The sequence below is a fragment of the Macaca thibetana genome, chromosome 14 (assembly GCF_024542745.1).
Source record: "Macaca thibetana thibetana isolate TM-01 chromosome 14, ASM2454274v1, whole genome shotgun sequence".
NCBI lineage: Eukaryota > Metazoa > Chordata > Mammalia > Primates > Cercopithecidae > Macaca > Macaca thibetana.
Window position 1 is genome coordinate 26,733,698 of NC_065591.1, and position 17,719 is coordinate 26,751,416.

At 35.8% G+C, this 17,719-nt stretch overlaps 1 long non-coding RNA gene across 1 annotated transcript in view; it reads left to right on the top strand.

Annotated features, from left to right (window-relative positions):
- The window catches only part of LOC126934778 (uncharacterized), a 127,005-nt gene extending 109,840 nt beyond the window's left edge, over positions 1 to 17,165 (top strand). The window contains exon 3 of the long non-coding RNA XR_007719113.1: positions 17,002 to 17,165. This is a non-coding gene — a long non-coding RNA (uncharacterized LOC126934778). The remainder of the gene's footprint in view (positions 1 to 17,001) is intronic.
- Positions 17,166 to 17,719: the final 554 nt, after the last annotated feature.

Sequence of the window (17,719 nt, forward strand, 5' to 3'; positions counted from 1 at the left end):
ACAAACTTAAAATGTGAAGAAAAATATACCTCACACCTCAGTGCCCAATAAACATCCACAGCCATCATAACCATTTAGGAAACATGACCTCCTAATGAACTAAATAAGGCACAGAACAGAGATACATGCACTTCCAGACAGAGAATTCAAAATAGCTGTGGTGAGGAAGCTCAGTAAAATTAAAGATAACACAGAAAAAGTATTCAGAATTCTGTCAAATAAATTTAGCAAAGAAATTGAAATAAGTGGAAAGAACTAAGCAGAAACTCTGGAGTTGAAAAATGCATTTGACATACTGAAGGATGCATCAGAGTCTCTTACCAGCAGAATTGATCAAGCAAAAGAAAGGATTAGTGAGCTTAAAAACAGGCTATTTGAAAATACACAGTCAGAGGACATTTTAAAGAAGAATAAAAATGAATGAAGCATGTGTACAATAACCAGAAAACAGCCTGAAAGGGGCAATTCTAAGAGTTATCGGCCTTAAAGAGGAGACAGAGAGAGAAAGATTGAGGTAGAAAGTTTATTCAAAGGGATAACAACAGAGAACTTCCCAAATATAAAGAAAGATATCAATATTCAAGTATTAATGAAAGAAGGTTAAAAAACACCAAGCAGATTTCACCCAAGCAGGTGTACCTCAAGACATTTAATAATCAAACTCCTAAAGTCAAGGATAAAGAAATGACTCAAAAACTAGCATGAAGAAAAGAAACACACAATGGAGCTCCAATAGATCTGGCAACAGACTTCTCAATGTAAAGAGGAAGTGGTACGACATATTCAAAGTGCTGAAATAAAGCAAACAAACAAACTTTTCTTCTAGAACAGTATGCCTAGTAAAAATATCCTTTAAATATGGAAAAATAAAGATTTTTTCAGACAAGCTAAAGCTGAGCGATTTTATCAACACTAGACTTGTCTTATAAGAGATGCTAAAAGGAGTTATTTGATCTGAAAGAAAAGGATGTTAATGAGCAACAAAATATTTGGAGGTGCAAAACTCATGCGATAATAGTAAGTACACAGAAGAACACAAAATATTATAATATCATAATTGTATTTGAAAAATTGGTTTATAAATTATTCATATCTTGAGTAGTAAGAGGAAAAGATAAATTGATCAAAACAATAACTTCAGCAACTTTTCAATATATAGGCAGTACAATAAGATATAAATAGAAATAACAAAAACTTAAAAAGCTGGAGGATAAAGTTCAAATGTAGAGACTGTACTCATTTTATCTTTACTTGTTTGTTACTTTGTTTGTTTATACAGCCTGTTGAAGTTGTCATCAGTTGAAAATAATTGGTTATAAAATATTGTTTGCATGCTACATGGTAACCTCAAGTCATAAAACATGTATCAAATACACAAAAAATAAAAAGCAAGAAATTAAAACATTCCACCAGATAAAATTATCTTAATTAAAAGGAAGTCATAAGGAAGGAAAGAAGGAAGAGAAGACCAAAACAGTTGGAAAACAGATAGCAAAATGATAGCAGTAAGTCCTTACTTATCAATAATAACCCTGAATGTAAATGGACTGCACTCTCCCATCAAAAGAGATGGAGTGGCTGAATGGATAAAAAGAAATAAAATGAGATCTAAAGATCTGATAACCATAAGAAACACGCTTCACCTATAAAGACACAAAAATATGCAAAATATAGGGATGCAAAAAAGACATTCTATGCAAATGGAAATCAAAAAGAGGAAAAGTAGCTATACTTATATCAGACAAAATATATTTTAAGACAAAAACCATAAAAAGAGACAAAGAATGTTATTATATAATGAAAAAGTTGTTAATTCAGCAAGTAGTTACAATAATAGTAAATATATATGCACTCAACACCAGAGCAATCAAATATATAAAGCAAATATTATTAGTGCTAAAGAGAGAGATAGAATCCAATACAATAATAACTGGAGAATTTAACACTTCACTTTCATCATTGAACAGATCATCCAGACAGAAAAAGAACAAAGAAACATCAGACTTTATCTACACTACAGACCAAATGAACATAATACATATTCACAGAACATTTCATCCATCAGCTGTGGAATAAAAATTATTTTCCTCAGGTTAGACCATATGTTAGGCCACAAATCAGTTCAAAAAACTGAAATTATATCAAGTATCTTCTTTAAACCTTGTGGATTAAAACTAGAAACCAATAGCAAGAGAGATTTTGGCAACTATACAAGTACACGAAAATTAAACAATATGCTCCTGAATGACCAGTAGGTCAACAAAGAAAATAAGAAGGAAATTATTAATTTCTTGAAACAAGTAAAAACGGTAACAAACTTATCACACTTATGAAATGTGGTAAAAGAAGTACTAAGAGAAGATTTATAGCTGTAAGTTCCTATATTTAAAACGTAGAAAAACTTTAACTAAACAACATAATGATACATCTTAACTAGAAAAGCAAGAGCAAACCAAACCAAACCTCAGATTAGTAGAAGAAAAGAATAATAAAGATCAGAGCCGAAATAAATAAAATTGAAACAAAAAAATAGAAAAGATAAGTGAAACTAAAAGTAGATTTTGAAAAGACAAACAAAATTGATGAACCTTACTTAAACTAAGTAAGAAAAAAGACGACCCAAATAAATAAATTCAGAAATGAAAAAGGAGACATTGCAACCAATACCACAGAAATCCAAAGGATCACTAAACTACTATGAGCATCTACATGCCAATAAATTGGAAAACTTAGAATAAATGGATAAATTCCTTGACAAATATGACCCACGAAGATTGAAACATGAAGAAATTCAAAACCTGAGCAGACTAATTACAAGTAATGAGATTGAAGCCATAATAAACATTAAAATAACCAAATCTTATATTAAGTTTTCTTAACACAATGGAAACTGTCTAAACAAGTCATCTAGTCTTTACCTATTATAACCTTAGATTTAAAAAAATTAGATTGACTTTGAAACAATCCCAAAATAGGTGGAATAATTAACAGAGCTGTAATCATTGTTATAAACCTCCTGAGAACAGTCACTCTAATAAAACTGGCATATTAGAATCTCCAAAATAATCAGGTGCGACTAAACATGATTAATGATGAACCAACTAAATTCACATACAAAGCATATTAAACAGTTGTGGACTTTAACTTGTATCAAACTTCCTCTTTAATCTGATTATTTGGTAAGAGCAAATATACTAGCAGTTTTACTTTGCTCACATATTTTAATCCCATGCTATTTTTACTGTAGTGGATTTTTACTTGCTAAAGTAGAAAGAAGATCCAAACATTTGATGAGAAAATGTGCAGAAGGTAATTTCTACAAAATGTTAAATGTTTTTATTCAACGCTCTATCCTGATTTTTAAAAAAAAGTCCTGGCTCACACCTGTAATCCCAACACTCTGGGAGGCCAAAGCAGGCGGATCACAAAGTCAGGAGTTCGAGACCATCCTGGCAAACAGAGTGAAACCCATCTCTACTAAAAACACAAAAAATTAGCCAGGCATAGTGGTGGGCACCTGTAATCCCAGCTACTCCAGAGGCTGAGGCAGGAGAATCACTTGAACCTGGGAGGCAGAGGTTGCAGTGAGCCAAGATTGTACCACCGCACTCCAGCCCTGGTGACAGTGTGAGACTTTTTCACCAATGTAATGAAACTATTTTTGACGCCAGCAATGTTTGCTTTGAGGAAGTTCCCGCTTTTACAATAACAATAACTAGGACCATAATAATGAGTAGACAGACTGGACGTTACTTTTTTGGTTCGGGAAAGCACTGCTTAACATAATTCCTCTGTATATGCCTGAAATGTAACCATGAACCATACAGTTGCTTTTCACATCAAGGATCAAATTTTTGAAGATTTTTCCTTATGTTCTTTTTCACTAGACCCTTTCAATTGTCTTTCCTTTGGCTGTTCTTACTTTTTTTAGCCTCAATAGTCACCTTCCATTTAGCCTACCACCGTGAAGGAAAAAAGAAAAAAAAAAACTGACTAATATTTTCTAAGCCTCACTTTAAACCTGTGTTTCTAGATGTGGATCTCTCTTTGGGGCAAATGAAAGTATATTGGGTCTACACATGGTGACTGTACAGATTTGTTTTTAATTACGAAAGAACATGGCGACTGCCTTTAAATTCTCAACATTCAACGTGGTCAGCAGGAGTAAACTTGGCACTTTGAGGGCAATGCAAGTAATAGCAGCAACAGCAAAAACAGACCTTATCAAGCAATTAATATGTGCCGAGTCTCTTGCTAGACATTTTAACAAGAGTTAGTTTACCTATGTCACACACTTGTAATTAACTGCATAGTAAATGAAGGCTTTTAGGGCATAGGTCACATGTCTGACTCACAGCTGCGATGTGGTGGATCCAAATCTCTCTGAGGCCAAATACTGCCCAGCTGGAATGAACACTGTGCTCCATGCTTGAAACAACTGCTCCAGCCATCAGAAAAGAGCCTCCCATTCAAGTGAAGTCTGCATATCAGATTCTCATGGGATAATCCATAAAGGATCCTTGAAGTTAATTCTGGATATATCCTGAAATAGAGTGTCTCCTCTGTTTTTTCTTCTTTTTTTTCCCACAGCTGAGGAGGCACTGGTGCCTACTTATCTGAATAATGGGATCTCTCTTTGATGCAATTGCAGTTTTTACTAGGCCTTTAAAAAAATATGTTGAGTATTTTCCCTGTTGTACGTGTCTGTGTGCTGCAGTGCCCTTTCTACTTCCATACCAGCTGATTTACTTTTAGCTTTTGCTACATTTATAAAATATCACAGCTGATGTTGAGGAAGATGATGATGATGATGTGTAGGTATCTGTGTTATTTTAATTAAAACCAATCTTTTATTAAATAGCAGATAGACTTAAGAAAATTAAATTTATCTATCTATGAGAATCTGAACTACAAAATTATAGTTCCTAAAGCAGTCAAAACGTCCATAATATAGAGACGTGCTGAGAACATCCTTGGTAAATGGAAGTCCATGTTGCTGAGCCCATGCATAACCTCCATCTCTGCCACCGTGGCCACTTTGTCCATGGGCCCACTGGGCGATGACAAGGGTGTATGGAAAAGAGGCTGAGTGGTGTCCACAGAACAGGTCACTCTATCTACTTGATTATTAAAATTATCCTCTGCTGAGGTCACCTATTGGTAAGCACTCACATAGGATACAAATATCTTCACAGTTTTAGACCACTCAGAGAGGTCCATCCATCACATAGCTCATCCCCAAATTTATTGGTCACCAATTTTCCAATCATGCTTCTTCCAAGTTCTTGACCATCCAACCAAACCATTGGCTACAGACCATGAATCAGTATATAATTGCACATCTGGCCATTTAAAGTGTACAACCAGGTGCACTGCTGGAAGTTCTGCCCACTGGGAAGATTTCCCTTAACCACTGTCCTTCAGGGATGTCCTAGGAAGGGGCTGTGGTGCTGCAGTTCTCCATTTTTGGATGCCGCCTGCCTATCATGCAGAACCATCTGTGAACCAGGCCCTACTCTTCTCTTTCTGTCTCAACTGATCATAGGAACCTCCCCGTGAGGCCATTGGTGCAGGCTGGGAAAGAAGGCAGAGGGGCAGGAGTGGAGACCATGGGCATTTGAGCTACTTCCTCATGTAACATCTGCACAGGCTTGGGTAGAGAAGGCAGGGTGGCAGCCGTGGAGATCATGGCCAATCTGTTAGCAGTATATGCTGTTAGCCACTTCCTTATGTAACTTACTTGTGCTTTCAGGACCTGCTTGAGCCTGATCACATATATACCACTTCCATTTGATGATGCAATGCTGCTGGCCATGCCCAACTTTATGGCTAGATGGGTCAGAAAGCACCCAGTTCATGATAGGCAGTTCAGGTCACACGGTGATTTGATGACCCATAGTCAAATGTTCAGTTCCCACCAAAGCCCGGTAATAGGCCAAGAGCTGTCTCTCAAAAGGAGAGTAGTTGTCTGCAGAAGATGGCAGGGCCTTGCTTCACAATCTTAGAGGCCTCCACTGAGATTCACCTATCAAGGCCTGCCAAAGGTCCCAAACAGCATCCATATCTGTCACTGATACCTCTAGCACCATTGAACCTTCTGGGTCATATGGCCCAAGTGGCAAAAAAACTTCCATAGCAGTCTGGGCCTGTTACAGAGCCTTCTCCTGTTCTGGACCCCTCTCAAAACTGGCAGCCTTTTGGTTCAGTTGATAAGTAGGCTGGAGTAACACACCCAAATGAGGAATGTGTTGCCTCCAAAATCCAAATAGGCCCACCAGGCATTGTACTTCTTTCTCGGTTGTAGGAGGGGCCAAATACAGCAACTTATCCTTCACCTTAGAAGGAATATTTCCACAGGCCCCACACCAGTGTACCCCTAGAAATTTTACTGAGGTAGAGGGTTCCTGAATTTTAGTTTTATTTCCCATCCTTTGTCATGCATATATCTCACCAATAAGTCCAGTTTGTTTTCTGCTTCTTGCTCACTGGATCCAATTAGCATAATGCCATCAATGCAATGGACCAGTGTGATGTCTTGTGGAAGGGAAAAGCGATCAAGTCTCTCGGAATGAGATTATGACACAAAGCTGGAGAGTTGATATATCCCTGAGGTAGGACAGTAAGGGTATATTGCTGGCCTTGTCAGCTGAAGGCAAATTGTTTCTGGTGGGTTTTATGGACAGGCATGGAGAAAAAGGCATTTCCCAGTCAATGGCTGCATCCCAGGTACCAGGAGATGTGTTAATTTGTTCAAGCAATGAAACCACATCTGGTACAGCAGTTGCAATTGGAGTCACCACTTGGTTAAGCTCACAATAATCCACTATCATTCTCTGATCTATCTGTCTTCTGCACAGGCCAAATAGGAGAGTTGAATGAAGATGTGGGAATCACCTCCTCTGCATCTTTCAAGTTCTTAGTGGTGAAAATAATCTCCACAATCTATCCAGGGATGTGATATTATTATTGATTTGCTATTTTTCTAGGTAGAATCAGCTCTCATGGCTTCCATTTGGCCTTTCCAACAATAATAGCCTTCACCTTGCTAGTCAAGGAGACAATGTGGGGGTTCTGCCAGCTGCTAATTAGGTCTATGCCAATTTTGCATTCTGGCACTGGGGAAATGACCATAGGGTGAGTCCAGGAAACCACTGAACCCACTGTAAGTTGAACCTGAGCTAAAACTCCATTAATTACCTGACCTCCATAAGTTCCTACTTTAACTGGAGGACCACAATGACATTTTGGGTCCCCTGGAATCAACATCAGCTCAGAGCCAGTGTCTAGTAGTTCCTGAAATCTCTGATCATTTCCCTTTTCCCAGTGCACAGTTACCCTGTTAAAAGGCCAGAGGTCTCCCTGGAGAAGGTTGGGAGAAAGATTATCAGCATAAATTGTCGATAGTGTAGTGGGGTCCTTCCTCAAGGGGACTCGGCCTCCCCTGCATTAAAAGGGCTCTGGATATGTAAACTGGCTCAAGTCTGGAAATTGATTGAGAGGCCATAATTCTCATTTTTTGTAATTCAAATTAGTCTTTTGTCCATTCAACCTGGAAGTTTTCTGCTCATGTAAATTAAGCAGAAATGCAGTAGGCTTTGTATCATTTTCACTTCTAGGAAGACTGTGATTAACTAGCCAATGTCAAAACTCTACAAGAGTCAGACTATTTTGATTGCTACTTTGGCTCTGCTGTTCATTACGGTAGCAACACTCACTTTGCCTTTGATGGTTGAGTGCCACTACTTTGCCCCTGCCACCATGGGATCCAATTATTTCCCAATTATTCCCACTGTATTTAAATTTTGTAGTTGAGTGACTGAGGTTCCTGCTATTAGATCTGACATGCAGAGAAGAACAATTACAGGGCTCTTCAAAGATGCAGGTGCTGCCCTCACAAATCTATTTCACAAGGCATTGGTCAAGGGTATGCCTGTGGACCCTACCAGCTGGGATGAGTAGGTCTAAAGTGACTAATCCACTTCAGTCTCCCAATATCCCTAAGCCTTTGGATCTCTTCCTTTACATTAAACCAAGAGAGATCAGGCACTTCCAGCTTGCTCACAGTGGGCCATCTTTTAATCTATATTTCAGCTAACCAAACCAATAAACTATTAGAACCTTTTTTAATTCTCCAAGTTGCAACATTAAAAGCAGAGTCCCTACTTAGCAGGCCCAAATCAATAAATTCAGCCTGATCCAAGTCTACATTCCTTCCACCATTATCCCATACCCTTAATATCCATTCTCATGCCAGGTCTCCAGATTTCTGTTTATATAAATTAGAGAAATCAAACAGTTATTTTTGAGTGTAGCACACTGCGTCATGGGTCACATTCTCAACCTCACCTCTAGGGGTCCACCAGGACTTTGGTCTAGATACAGGTCTAGAAGCAAACAGAGGTGTTAGGGGTGACTCCTGAGGAGAATCAACATGATTTTGCCTGGCAACTGCCTCAGGGGCGGCCATTACTGTTGCCTCAGGCAGTGCTGGGTTTATCTCCTCAGACAAAGGTAGAAAGGCTGATGGCAGCATGGTTTGGGGAGGGGATGTTGCCACTACTGGAGAAAGGGAAGCTATTTCTTCTGGCAAAAAATGTTCATCAGCGTTTACAAGCTCAGTGTCCCCAGCTTCCTCAGAATACTCCCACATGTCCTCATTCCAAGTTGCAGGGTCCCATTCTTTTCCAATCAATGCCCTCACTTTAACAGTAGGCACCTGGCGAGATTGAGTATGTATCTTTCATTGCAGATCAGCCACTCACACGATAAGAGCATGTGTCTGTTTTTCTACAATTTCAGCTCTTTCTCTACAGGAGATAAGACTCTCACTTGGAGCAATTTTAGCAGATTTGAGGCTCAGTATCTGCATCTGAAGGCAGGAGTTAGAATCCCTGAGTTAATCATTTTCTTTTGCCACTTTGTCCAATGAACTTAGGAGCAACCAACAAGCTTCATTATATTCCTTGGTTCTCCACATATAGTCAAATGTATCATGTATAGAGTCACTAAATTTCTTGCCTGTCATGAGCAGTGAATCATGAGTGTCAAATGCATTTATTTTGCATAACTCTCTACACAGGTCATACCAAGGGATATCAGTGTTCTCCATACTATTAGAAGTAGAGTCCTTACCATTTTTGGGTCTAATCATATTAAGTAGCCAACTCCGGAAACCGCGAAACCAACAAAAAACTCCATCCTTAACATTCTGTTCCTCTAATACTACTCCTGGTACTAAAATTTGTATTAGGGTTCTCTAAGGAATAGAACCAATAGGATATATATAAAATATATATATTTTAAGTAATAGGGTATATGCATTTTCATATATATTATTTAAGTGACTTTAATAACATATATATATACACACACACATATATATATAAAGGAAAGTTTATTAAGGAAAGTTTATATACACACACACGTATATATAAAGGAAAATAATATATATTTTCATATAATTTAAGTGACTTTAATTACATATATATATATACACACACACACACATATATATATAAAGGAAAGTTTATTAAGTAGTGTTAACTCACACGATCACAAGGTCCCACAATAGTCCATCTTCAAGCTGAGAAGCAAGGAAGCCAGTCTGAGTTTCAAAGTTGAAGAACTTGGAGTCCAATGTTCGATGGCAGGAAGCATCCAGCATGGAAGAAAGATGTAGGCTGGGAGGCTAGGCCAGTCTAGTCTTTTCTCATTTTCCTGCCTGCTTTATATTCTGGCCACACTGGCAGCTGATTAGATGTTACCCACCCAGATTAAGGGTGGGTCTGCCTTTCCCAGCCGCCTGACTCAAATGTGAATCTCCTTTGGCAACACCCTCACAGACACACCCACAATCAATACTTTACATCCTTCAGTCCAATCCAGTTAGCACACAGTGTTAACCATCACAAAGGGTAAATTTCTTTAACACAATCTATTTCTGTACTCTTTGCATAAGTTTAAAAATTGAGAAGCTAATACCACATGTCTCATTTCCAGGTAAAGTTTATATTCTTTTTTCTTAGTATAAAATAAAAATGTTGGGTTTAGTTGTTATAACTCTGGTAACTTAAAGACGGCTACAAATAACATCAAAAGGTGAGATTTATGTCCTCTCCCCTTAAGTCTGGATTGGCCTCTGACTGCTTTGACAAATGCAGTGTGGAAGAAATGATGCCATACAACTTTTGGACTTAGAATTCAAAGGGACCTATAGTTTCTTCCTTGGTCTAAGTGGAGCCCTGAGCTAAAATATAAGTTTGACTATCTTACTGGAGATTTCATGGAAAGGCACTAAGATTACATGGAAAGGATAAAGGGCCAACCCAGCCCCGCCTGCTAGCTCTCTCCTCCAAGATGCCACACACTTGTGTAAAGTTATCTTGGACATTCCAGATCAGAAAAATTATTAGCTGAACTTCTCCAGTTAATCCTAGGTGAGTAACTGCATTGTCCAAGCAAGCACAACTTGAATTCTTCACCCACTTAATTGGGAGATAAAAGAAATATGTTATCTATGTCACTAAATTTTGAATGAGTGCATTATGCAGCATTTATCACTGGAACAATAGATATTAAAGCTTCTTTTAAGCAAAGAGGAAGACAACCGTGTCTGTGATACAATTTTAGAGTTTAGGAAAAAACCTTGCTTTATCACCCTACCACAAAACTGTAATGAAAACAAAATAATTATCTCTTTATCAGTTTAATCCAAATAGAAGCTTCTTTAACTCTGAAGTAAAAGGGATTAGTTTTTGTTACATAAAAGGATAATTCTCAAGTATTGCAATTAGCACATGCAAAAACTTAAAACTATCTCAATATATTATTGTTTTTAAAATAGTGAAGGTTTAGGAAAATTTATAATAGCGTATTATATAGACTTCATAATAATGATATCCAAACATATACCCAATATAAGAAATTGTTTTAACAAATACTTATTGGCTTCCATTATATAAAAAGATGTATTTCTGACCTTCCACTACATGAAAAGCACTGGAACTCATATCTTACTGAATATAATGAATAGAACTAAATACATAGGTAGCTAGATGCTTCATATCTGTTCAGAACATTAACAGTCCCAAATATGTATCACTGTATTTAAGTGACTTTAGTAAGATAATTTAAAACAAACACATCTGTACAAATTTAGAAAGCTGTATAACAGAAAAGAGTGCATTAAAGAGTAAAAGTGTACATAATGATTATATTTTAGTCATAATAAATTGTAGTGGAATTACTCAGGTTATCACAAGGGCAGAAAATGGCTTGGAAAGCAGTGGTCAAAAAAAGAGATATTACTCATATTTTTATAATTTTTTCTTAGACCTACTCCAGATATGCAGGAAAGCATTTTAATCTACAATTAAAATACCCTCATCAGCCTGGGAAAGGTGGTGTGCTTGAAAAAGACGTCAAAATTTAATTTAATGAACCACCTTAAAATAGTGTCTCAGTGTGACTGACTACATTCACAATATTAATGTTCATATCTTATTTGAAAGAACAATATTAGTATAACCAGGTCACTCATGCAAATAAGGAGACTCCCATCTTATAATAACAACTTCCCACCACAATTTGATCAGGCTCAGTGACCTAAAGGTAATAAATGCATAAGTCAACAAACCAAATAGCAGATACATAAATCAGCTGCCAATAACAGTATTTCAAGCCATCCAACCCTCTGGGATTGATGTGTTTAATTAAGAAAAATACATTGTGTGGTGTTGAATCACTAATGATGTTGTAAAGCAAATAGTATTTAAATGATTTACCTTACAATATCTGTGTACTAATTATATTATCAACACTGTATGAACAGGTGATATAAAGGAAATAGAAATAAGATTTATCATGTTGTGAGTTTTAAAATCACGAACAATAAGCACTTCTTTGAATCAAAACACAAAAATGACAATCATCATGAAACATAAAAATTGCATTTGTTGAAGGTATAGTTGTGGGTTTACATTTTCTTTTCCAATGAGCCTCCAAGGTCCTAAATGTTGGTTATCATAGTAAATATATTCTATTCTCTCAAAGAATATACTGTGATTATATTAGGATAATGAGTTCCACCTGCCAAACACATAAACAAACAGAACAGGTAAAGCTAACAGGACACAGAATAAAATAAAAATCATAAACAATAAGATGTCTGCTAGTTCTTGTGCCTTAACTGGTTGGAGGTTCAGGGAAGATTTGAGGCAATAAATTAATGTCTTACAGGAATCCTTTTCTACGTTTTCCTCTGACCCTTACATTAGAACTACAAGTCCATATGATGACACATCCCATATTGAGTACACATAGTAATTGAGATTACAATCAACCACTATATTTGAGTGACTACGCAGGCTTGACTTTCTTATCACTGCCTTAGTTTCCTCATCTGGGCCTCAGGATCCTTATCCAAAAGGGAGTGAAATAATAGCATCTACTTCACATAATTATAAAAATTTAGTTAGTAACAAATATAAAGTTCTCAATGTCTGACATAATGTAAGTTCCATAGAAGAATAAAATATGATTCTCAATTGTTATCATGGTCCTGACAATGACTTTAATGACTCGGGACTTCACGTCTTCTTAAAAGACCTTCTAGCAAATAAGACTGCAGTTTTCCTGTCATAGATGGCAGAAACTTAACTTTAAATTTAAGTCAACATTAAATTGTAAAATGTACTCTTTCTTTATTGTGCCAAACTCAATCTGTTTAATGATCCCCAACTAACTGCTGTAAGTATAAACATTTGAATCACTGACTATGATGAAAAAAATGTATCACAGCCCATTCCTGGAGTTGTAAGTGGGGTTAACCTTAACTGAGCCAAAACATGTTCACGTCAAATTTCAAATATGTTTATGTATGCATTAGTACACTCCAATATTTGAATCAGTATCTGAGGGCTTACTATATATACAATGCATCTGTGCTGAATGCAGTGTTATGTTTCACTAGATAGTCTAACATTTATTAACCTATTAGATAATATGGATAAATACGTGTGTAAGCGTGTGTATATACATACTCACAGCGAAAATGTGTATGTGGAAAGAGAAGAATTTTTTTTTTAATTTGAAGTTTTTATATAGTAGGGAAAATTACTTGAGTAGGTAAGAATTGGGATAATTTAAATTAAAGAATATTAAAGAACTTTGCAGTTTGGTACAATAAACTGACAAAAAAGTTTATGTGAGAATAGTGAGAATATAAACAAAACTACAATTTGTAGTATGTTTTAAAAGTAGTAGATAATGAAATTGAAGGAAAGATGGACGTCACAGTTAAGAGAAGAAAACTGGACTTGATTCCAAGAGGGGAGCCAAATAAATCCTTGAGTCTTCTACTGATATGGTGCAATCAGAATTTTGTAAGGATTGATCTGGCTTAAATGGACAGAGACTGCAAAGGTAAAGGCAGTGGTTGCCAGATGGTTATAGTAATTTAGGATTGGGGGGTTAGAGCAGTTGACTGAAGTAGCGCAGTGGAACAAGCAGAAACAATCAAGGACAGGCTTTAATGGGAAGCTGAATTTAGAAGATGGAGGAAAAATATCCAGACAATTATTTTTCTGAGATTTTTAGTTTAGTATGTAAAAATTTATGGTAGTACTAATATAGAAGGGGGCAGGGAGAAAAAAGCTAATATTATACAGTGAACGCTAATTTTAATTGCTGAACTTGTGATTCTTGAAAGTTTAAAATGGAGAAATTTCAGCAAAAGCAGAGATTTATGTACATAGGAGATTATGTATATAGGAGTGAGGCCCATGTGAGAGGTCAAACTTAGAGCATCTCAATGAAATCCCCCGTATTTCATATATTTCAATGCCAAACCTAAAAATTACACTAGACTTCTGAATTTCAAATCAAGGAAAGCTCATTTAAAATATCTCCTTTTGTTAGGTCTCCTTTTACCAATTCTGCCACTTTTATTAATTCTACCAATTCTGCCGAAAAGAATAAAAATGCATCTACATAGAGTGATTCCAATGATTGGAACCCAACTTATTATTTAAATATAATTGTGTTGCCTTTATTTATGATTAAATTTGTTGTTTTGTACAAATCAATGGTACCTAACCGTTTAAGCTATCCAAAATTTCTCTCTCGTAAATTGTTTTTAATTATTTAGGAAATAAAGCACGTAGTCTAATTTGTGGAATCAGGAAGTTTGCTTTGACTAAAATAAGAGAAAAATGAAGTTATAATCAATTTAATGTCTTCTGCTATCAGTAAAAAGCAAGAGGCACACATCTTACCTTATGCTAAATGCAAAACAGATGTTGTTCAGTGCATTTGACTCTGGACCGTTTTAATTTTTTACTTTTAAGACAACATTTAAAGATGCCAGATTGTTCTAATCACAAGTGTCAACCATTCATTAGCTTAATGGAAAAAGGTAACAGATTATATATATAATAGTCACCCAGGGAGAAGATATACATTTACAGCCCATAACACTTATGTAGATAGATTGTAGACATAATAATCTTCCACAGGAGAGAGAGAGGCAAACAATTACTCTAATGGAAAGCAGCAAAATGTGATTAACATTAAATGCTACCCAAAGACAGATATTTGTGGTGAGAATGACATAGAAGACAACTATATAACTTGGCCTTATCTTTTGGACAAAATAGGTAAGAAAAACAGATGTGGTGAGATGCCTCAGTTGAAGAACTATTGTAGATTTGCTTTTTATTTTTGAAGGAATCCAAAATATATTTTTCCTGGCATGGTAAATTGAGTTCCTAAAGTGGATTCCAAAAATAACTCAATTCTCTGTGAATATGGTGAGGTATAACTCCCATGATTGTATTAGCTTTTATGTCACAGTTGATGTTAAGATAGAGAGATTATATTCCTGGTCTTTAGTGTCTAATTACATGAGCTCTTAAAAGCAGAGAACTTTCTTCATCTGATGGCAGAAGTCAGAGAGATTTAAGGCATGAGAAAGACTAAATGTACAGTTGATGAACTGATGATTCAATGGGCCACGTTAAAAGAAATTTGGTAGCTTTAGGAACTGAGAAGGATCATTGGCTAAAAGCCAGCAAGCAAAGGCGAGCCTCAGTCATACCCTGCAGCGAACTAAATTATGCCAATAATGGAATGAACTTGAACAATTCTCCCGTGAGAATCCACATGACCAATAATTTGAGTTTGAACTTGTAAGACCCTGAACATAGAATCTAGGCAACCCCACCTCTAGATTTTAGACTTATAGAACTCTGAGTTTGAAAAAATAACCTTAGAGAAAAAATTATTGGTTTTATTAAAGCTCAAAAATCAAACATTAGCTATACGTTAAATGCCAACATTATGGACTTTTAAAAATCATTTTAAATATAAAATATGAATAGCCATGAATAAACAAAATGAAGATGTGCCATCATTCAAACTTAATTTAAAAGAGAGATGCTTAGGAAGAGTGCAGTAATATAGCCAAAATGCCATAATGGCATTTTTGGTCAATGACAGGCCACAATGATAGTGGTTCCATAAAATTATAATGGAGCTAAAAGATTCCTGTCACCTAATGACATTGTAGCTGTTGTGAGGTCATAGCACAATGCATTATATCCTGCTGCTCTGCCGGTCCTAGAAATGTCTAGCACATACAATTATGTGCAGCATATAACACTTGATAATTACAATAAACGACTATGTTACTGGCTTAGGTATTTACTATTTACTATTACTTTTATCATTATTTTAGTGTGTACCCCTTCTACTTAATAAACAAAAGAACTTCACCATAAAACACCCTTAGGCAGGACTTTCAGCACATGTTGCAGAAGAAGGCATTGTTATCATAGGTGACAGCTCTATGTGGATTATTGTCCCTGAAGACTTTCCAGTGAAGCAAAACGTGGAGGTGGAAGACAGTGATTTGAATGATCCTGACCCTGTACATACTTGTGTCTTCGTTCTTAAAAAAATGTTTAAAAAGATATGTGTGTGTGTGTGTGTATATATATATACACATTTTAAATAGGAAAAAGCTTATAGAATAAGGACATAAATAAAATATTTTGTACAGGTGTACAATGTGTTTGTGTTTCGAGCTCTTATTACAAAATAGTAAATAAGTTAAATCAAGTTTATAAAGTTAGACATTTATAGTGAGCTAAGGTTAATACATTATTGAAAAAAGAAACATTTTTTATACATTTACTGTAACCCAAATGTACAGTGTTTATAAAGCCTACAGTAGTGCACAGTAATGTCCTAGACCTTCACATTCACTCAACACTCACTCGCTGACTCACCCAGAGCAGCTAGCAGTTCTGCAAGCTCTGTTCATGGGGTCTATATGGCATAGCTTTTAAAAAAAATCTTTTATATTGTGTTTTTACTGTACCTTTTCTGCATTTAGATATGTTTAGATACACAAATACTTACCTTTATAATTGCCAACAGTATGCAGGACAGTAACATGCTGTATAGGTTTACAGCCTAGGAGTAATTATTGGTCTTGCCATGTAGCCTAGGTGTGTAGTGGGCTCTACCATCGAGGTCTGTGTAAGTACACTCTGCGTTGTTTGCACTGAGGCAAAAATCACCTTATGGTATGTTTTTTAGGCTGTATCCTTCTCATTAAGTAACACATGACTACATATATATCTTTATTTTGCATATTAAGTATTAAACTGAGAGACAGTATTTCAAAAAAATATATTTGACATATGTAGTCAGGTTTATCAATATATGATGAAATGCAATATGTGGCTAAATATAAATTCGGAGTTTATATTTTCTTTAAATTACCATCATATTATTTATTCAGTATCTAATCTATTTGCATTTACATATGAGAAAAAGAATTGTACTTTTCATCCACAGTTGCCTCATGCTAAGATTTCTCTTAATAAGGACTTAAATATTTAAGAAATATCCTCTTTATAAGGAAATAAATAAAAATAAAGGTCATTTTATTGCAAAAGTGATTAAAAGAAATAATAAATATTCATCTCTATTTTTAAGGGAGGCTGATCCCGGGTGCACTGTGGCAGGTGGCAGTATAGACTTTTGTGAAGCAGCGGTGTGCAGTGATATGAGCAGCAGATGAAGAAGGAAGGAAATGAAGTCGCTCAATTCTAATACGGCATTATTACTCCTATATTTGGAATCAACATGTGGAATTCCTAAGTGTGAGTAACTCATTGTGCTGTGCCCTCCTGCTCCTTTCTTTTCTGGTCACAGTGCATTTCCTGTATATTTTTGTCTCTCTCTTGTGATTATTTTGCCATTCATTTCTAGTCAAATGTGTCTGTCTCTCAAATTTGTGGAAAATAATAATTCCTTGATTTTCCTATCTCATTCTTTTACTATTTTTTTTTTTTACATTCTTTTTCTCCCGGTATTATGAAGCTTTTTGCATCTGTTGGGCTTATATTTTTTTCTATATGATTACACTGAGGAATACAAAATATCAACTCTGCCTATTTGTGCTAGGGTTACTTATTTTGATGGCTTTAATATTAAGTGACCATCATTTAAAATCATGATTCAAGAGTAATAAATGTGACTTGATCGTACAAATGAACCATGAAAATGATCCAGCATGATTTGCAGATGGCCAGATTGAAAACACTTTGAGTCATTAGAGTTGAAGCTTGTGAATAAAACAGGTAAGTTACTCTTCACTCGCTCTCTCCATTATCTTCATTTTTCTGTGTCTTCCTTCCATGATATTACAGTT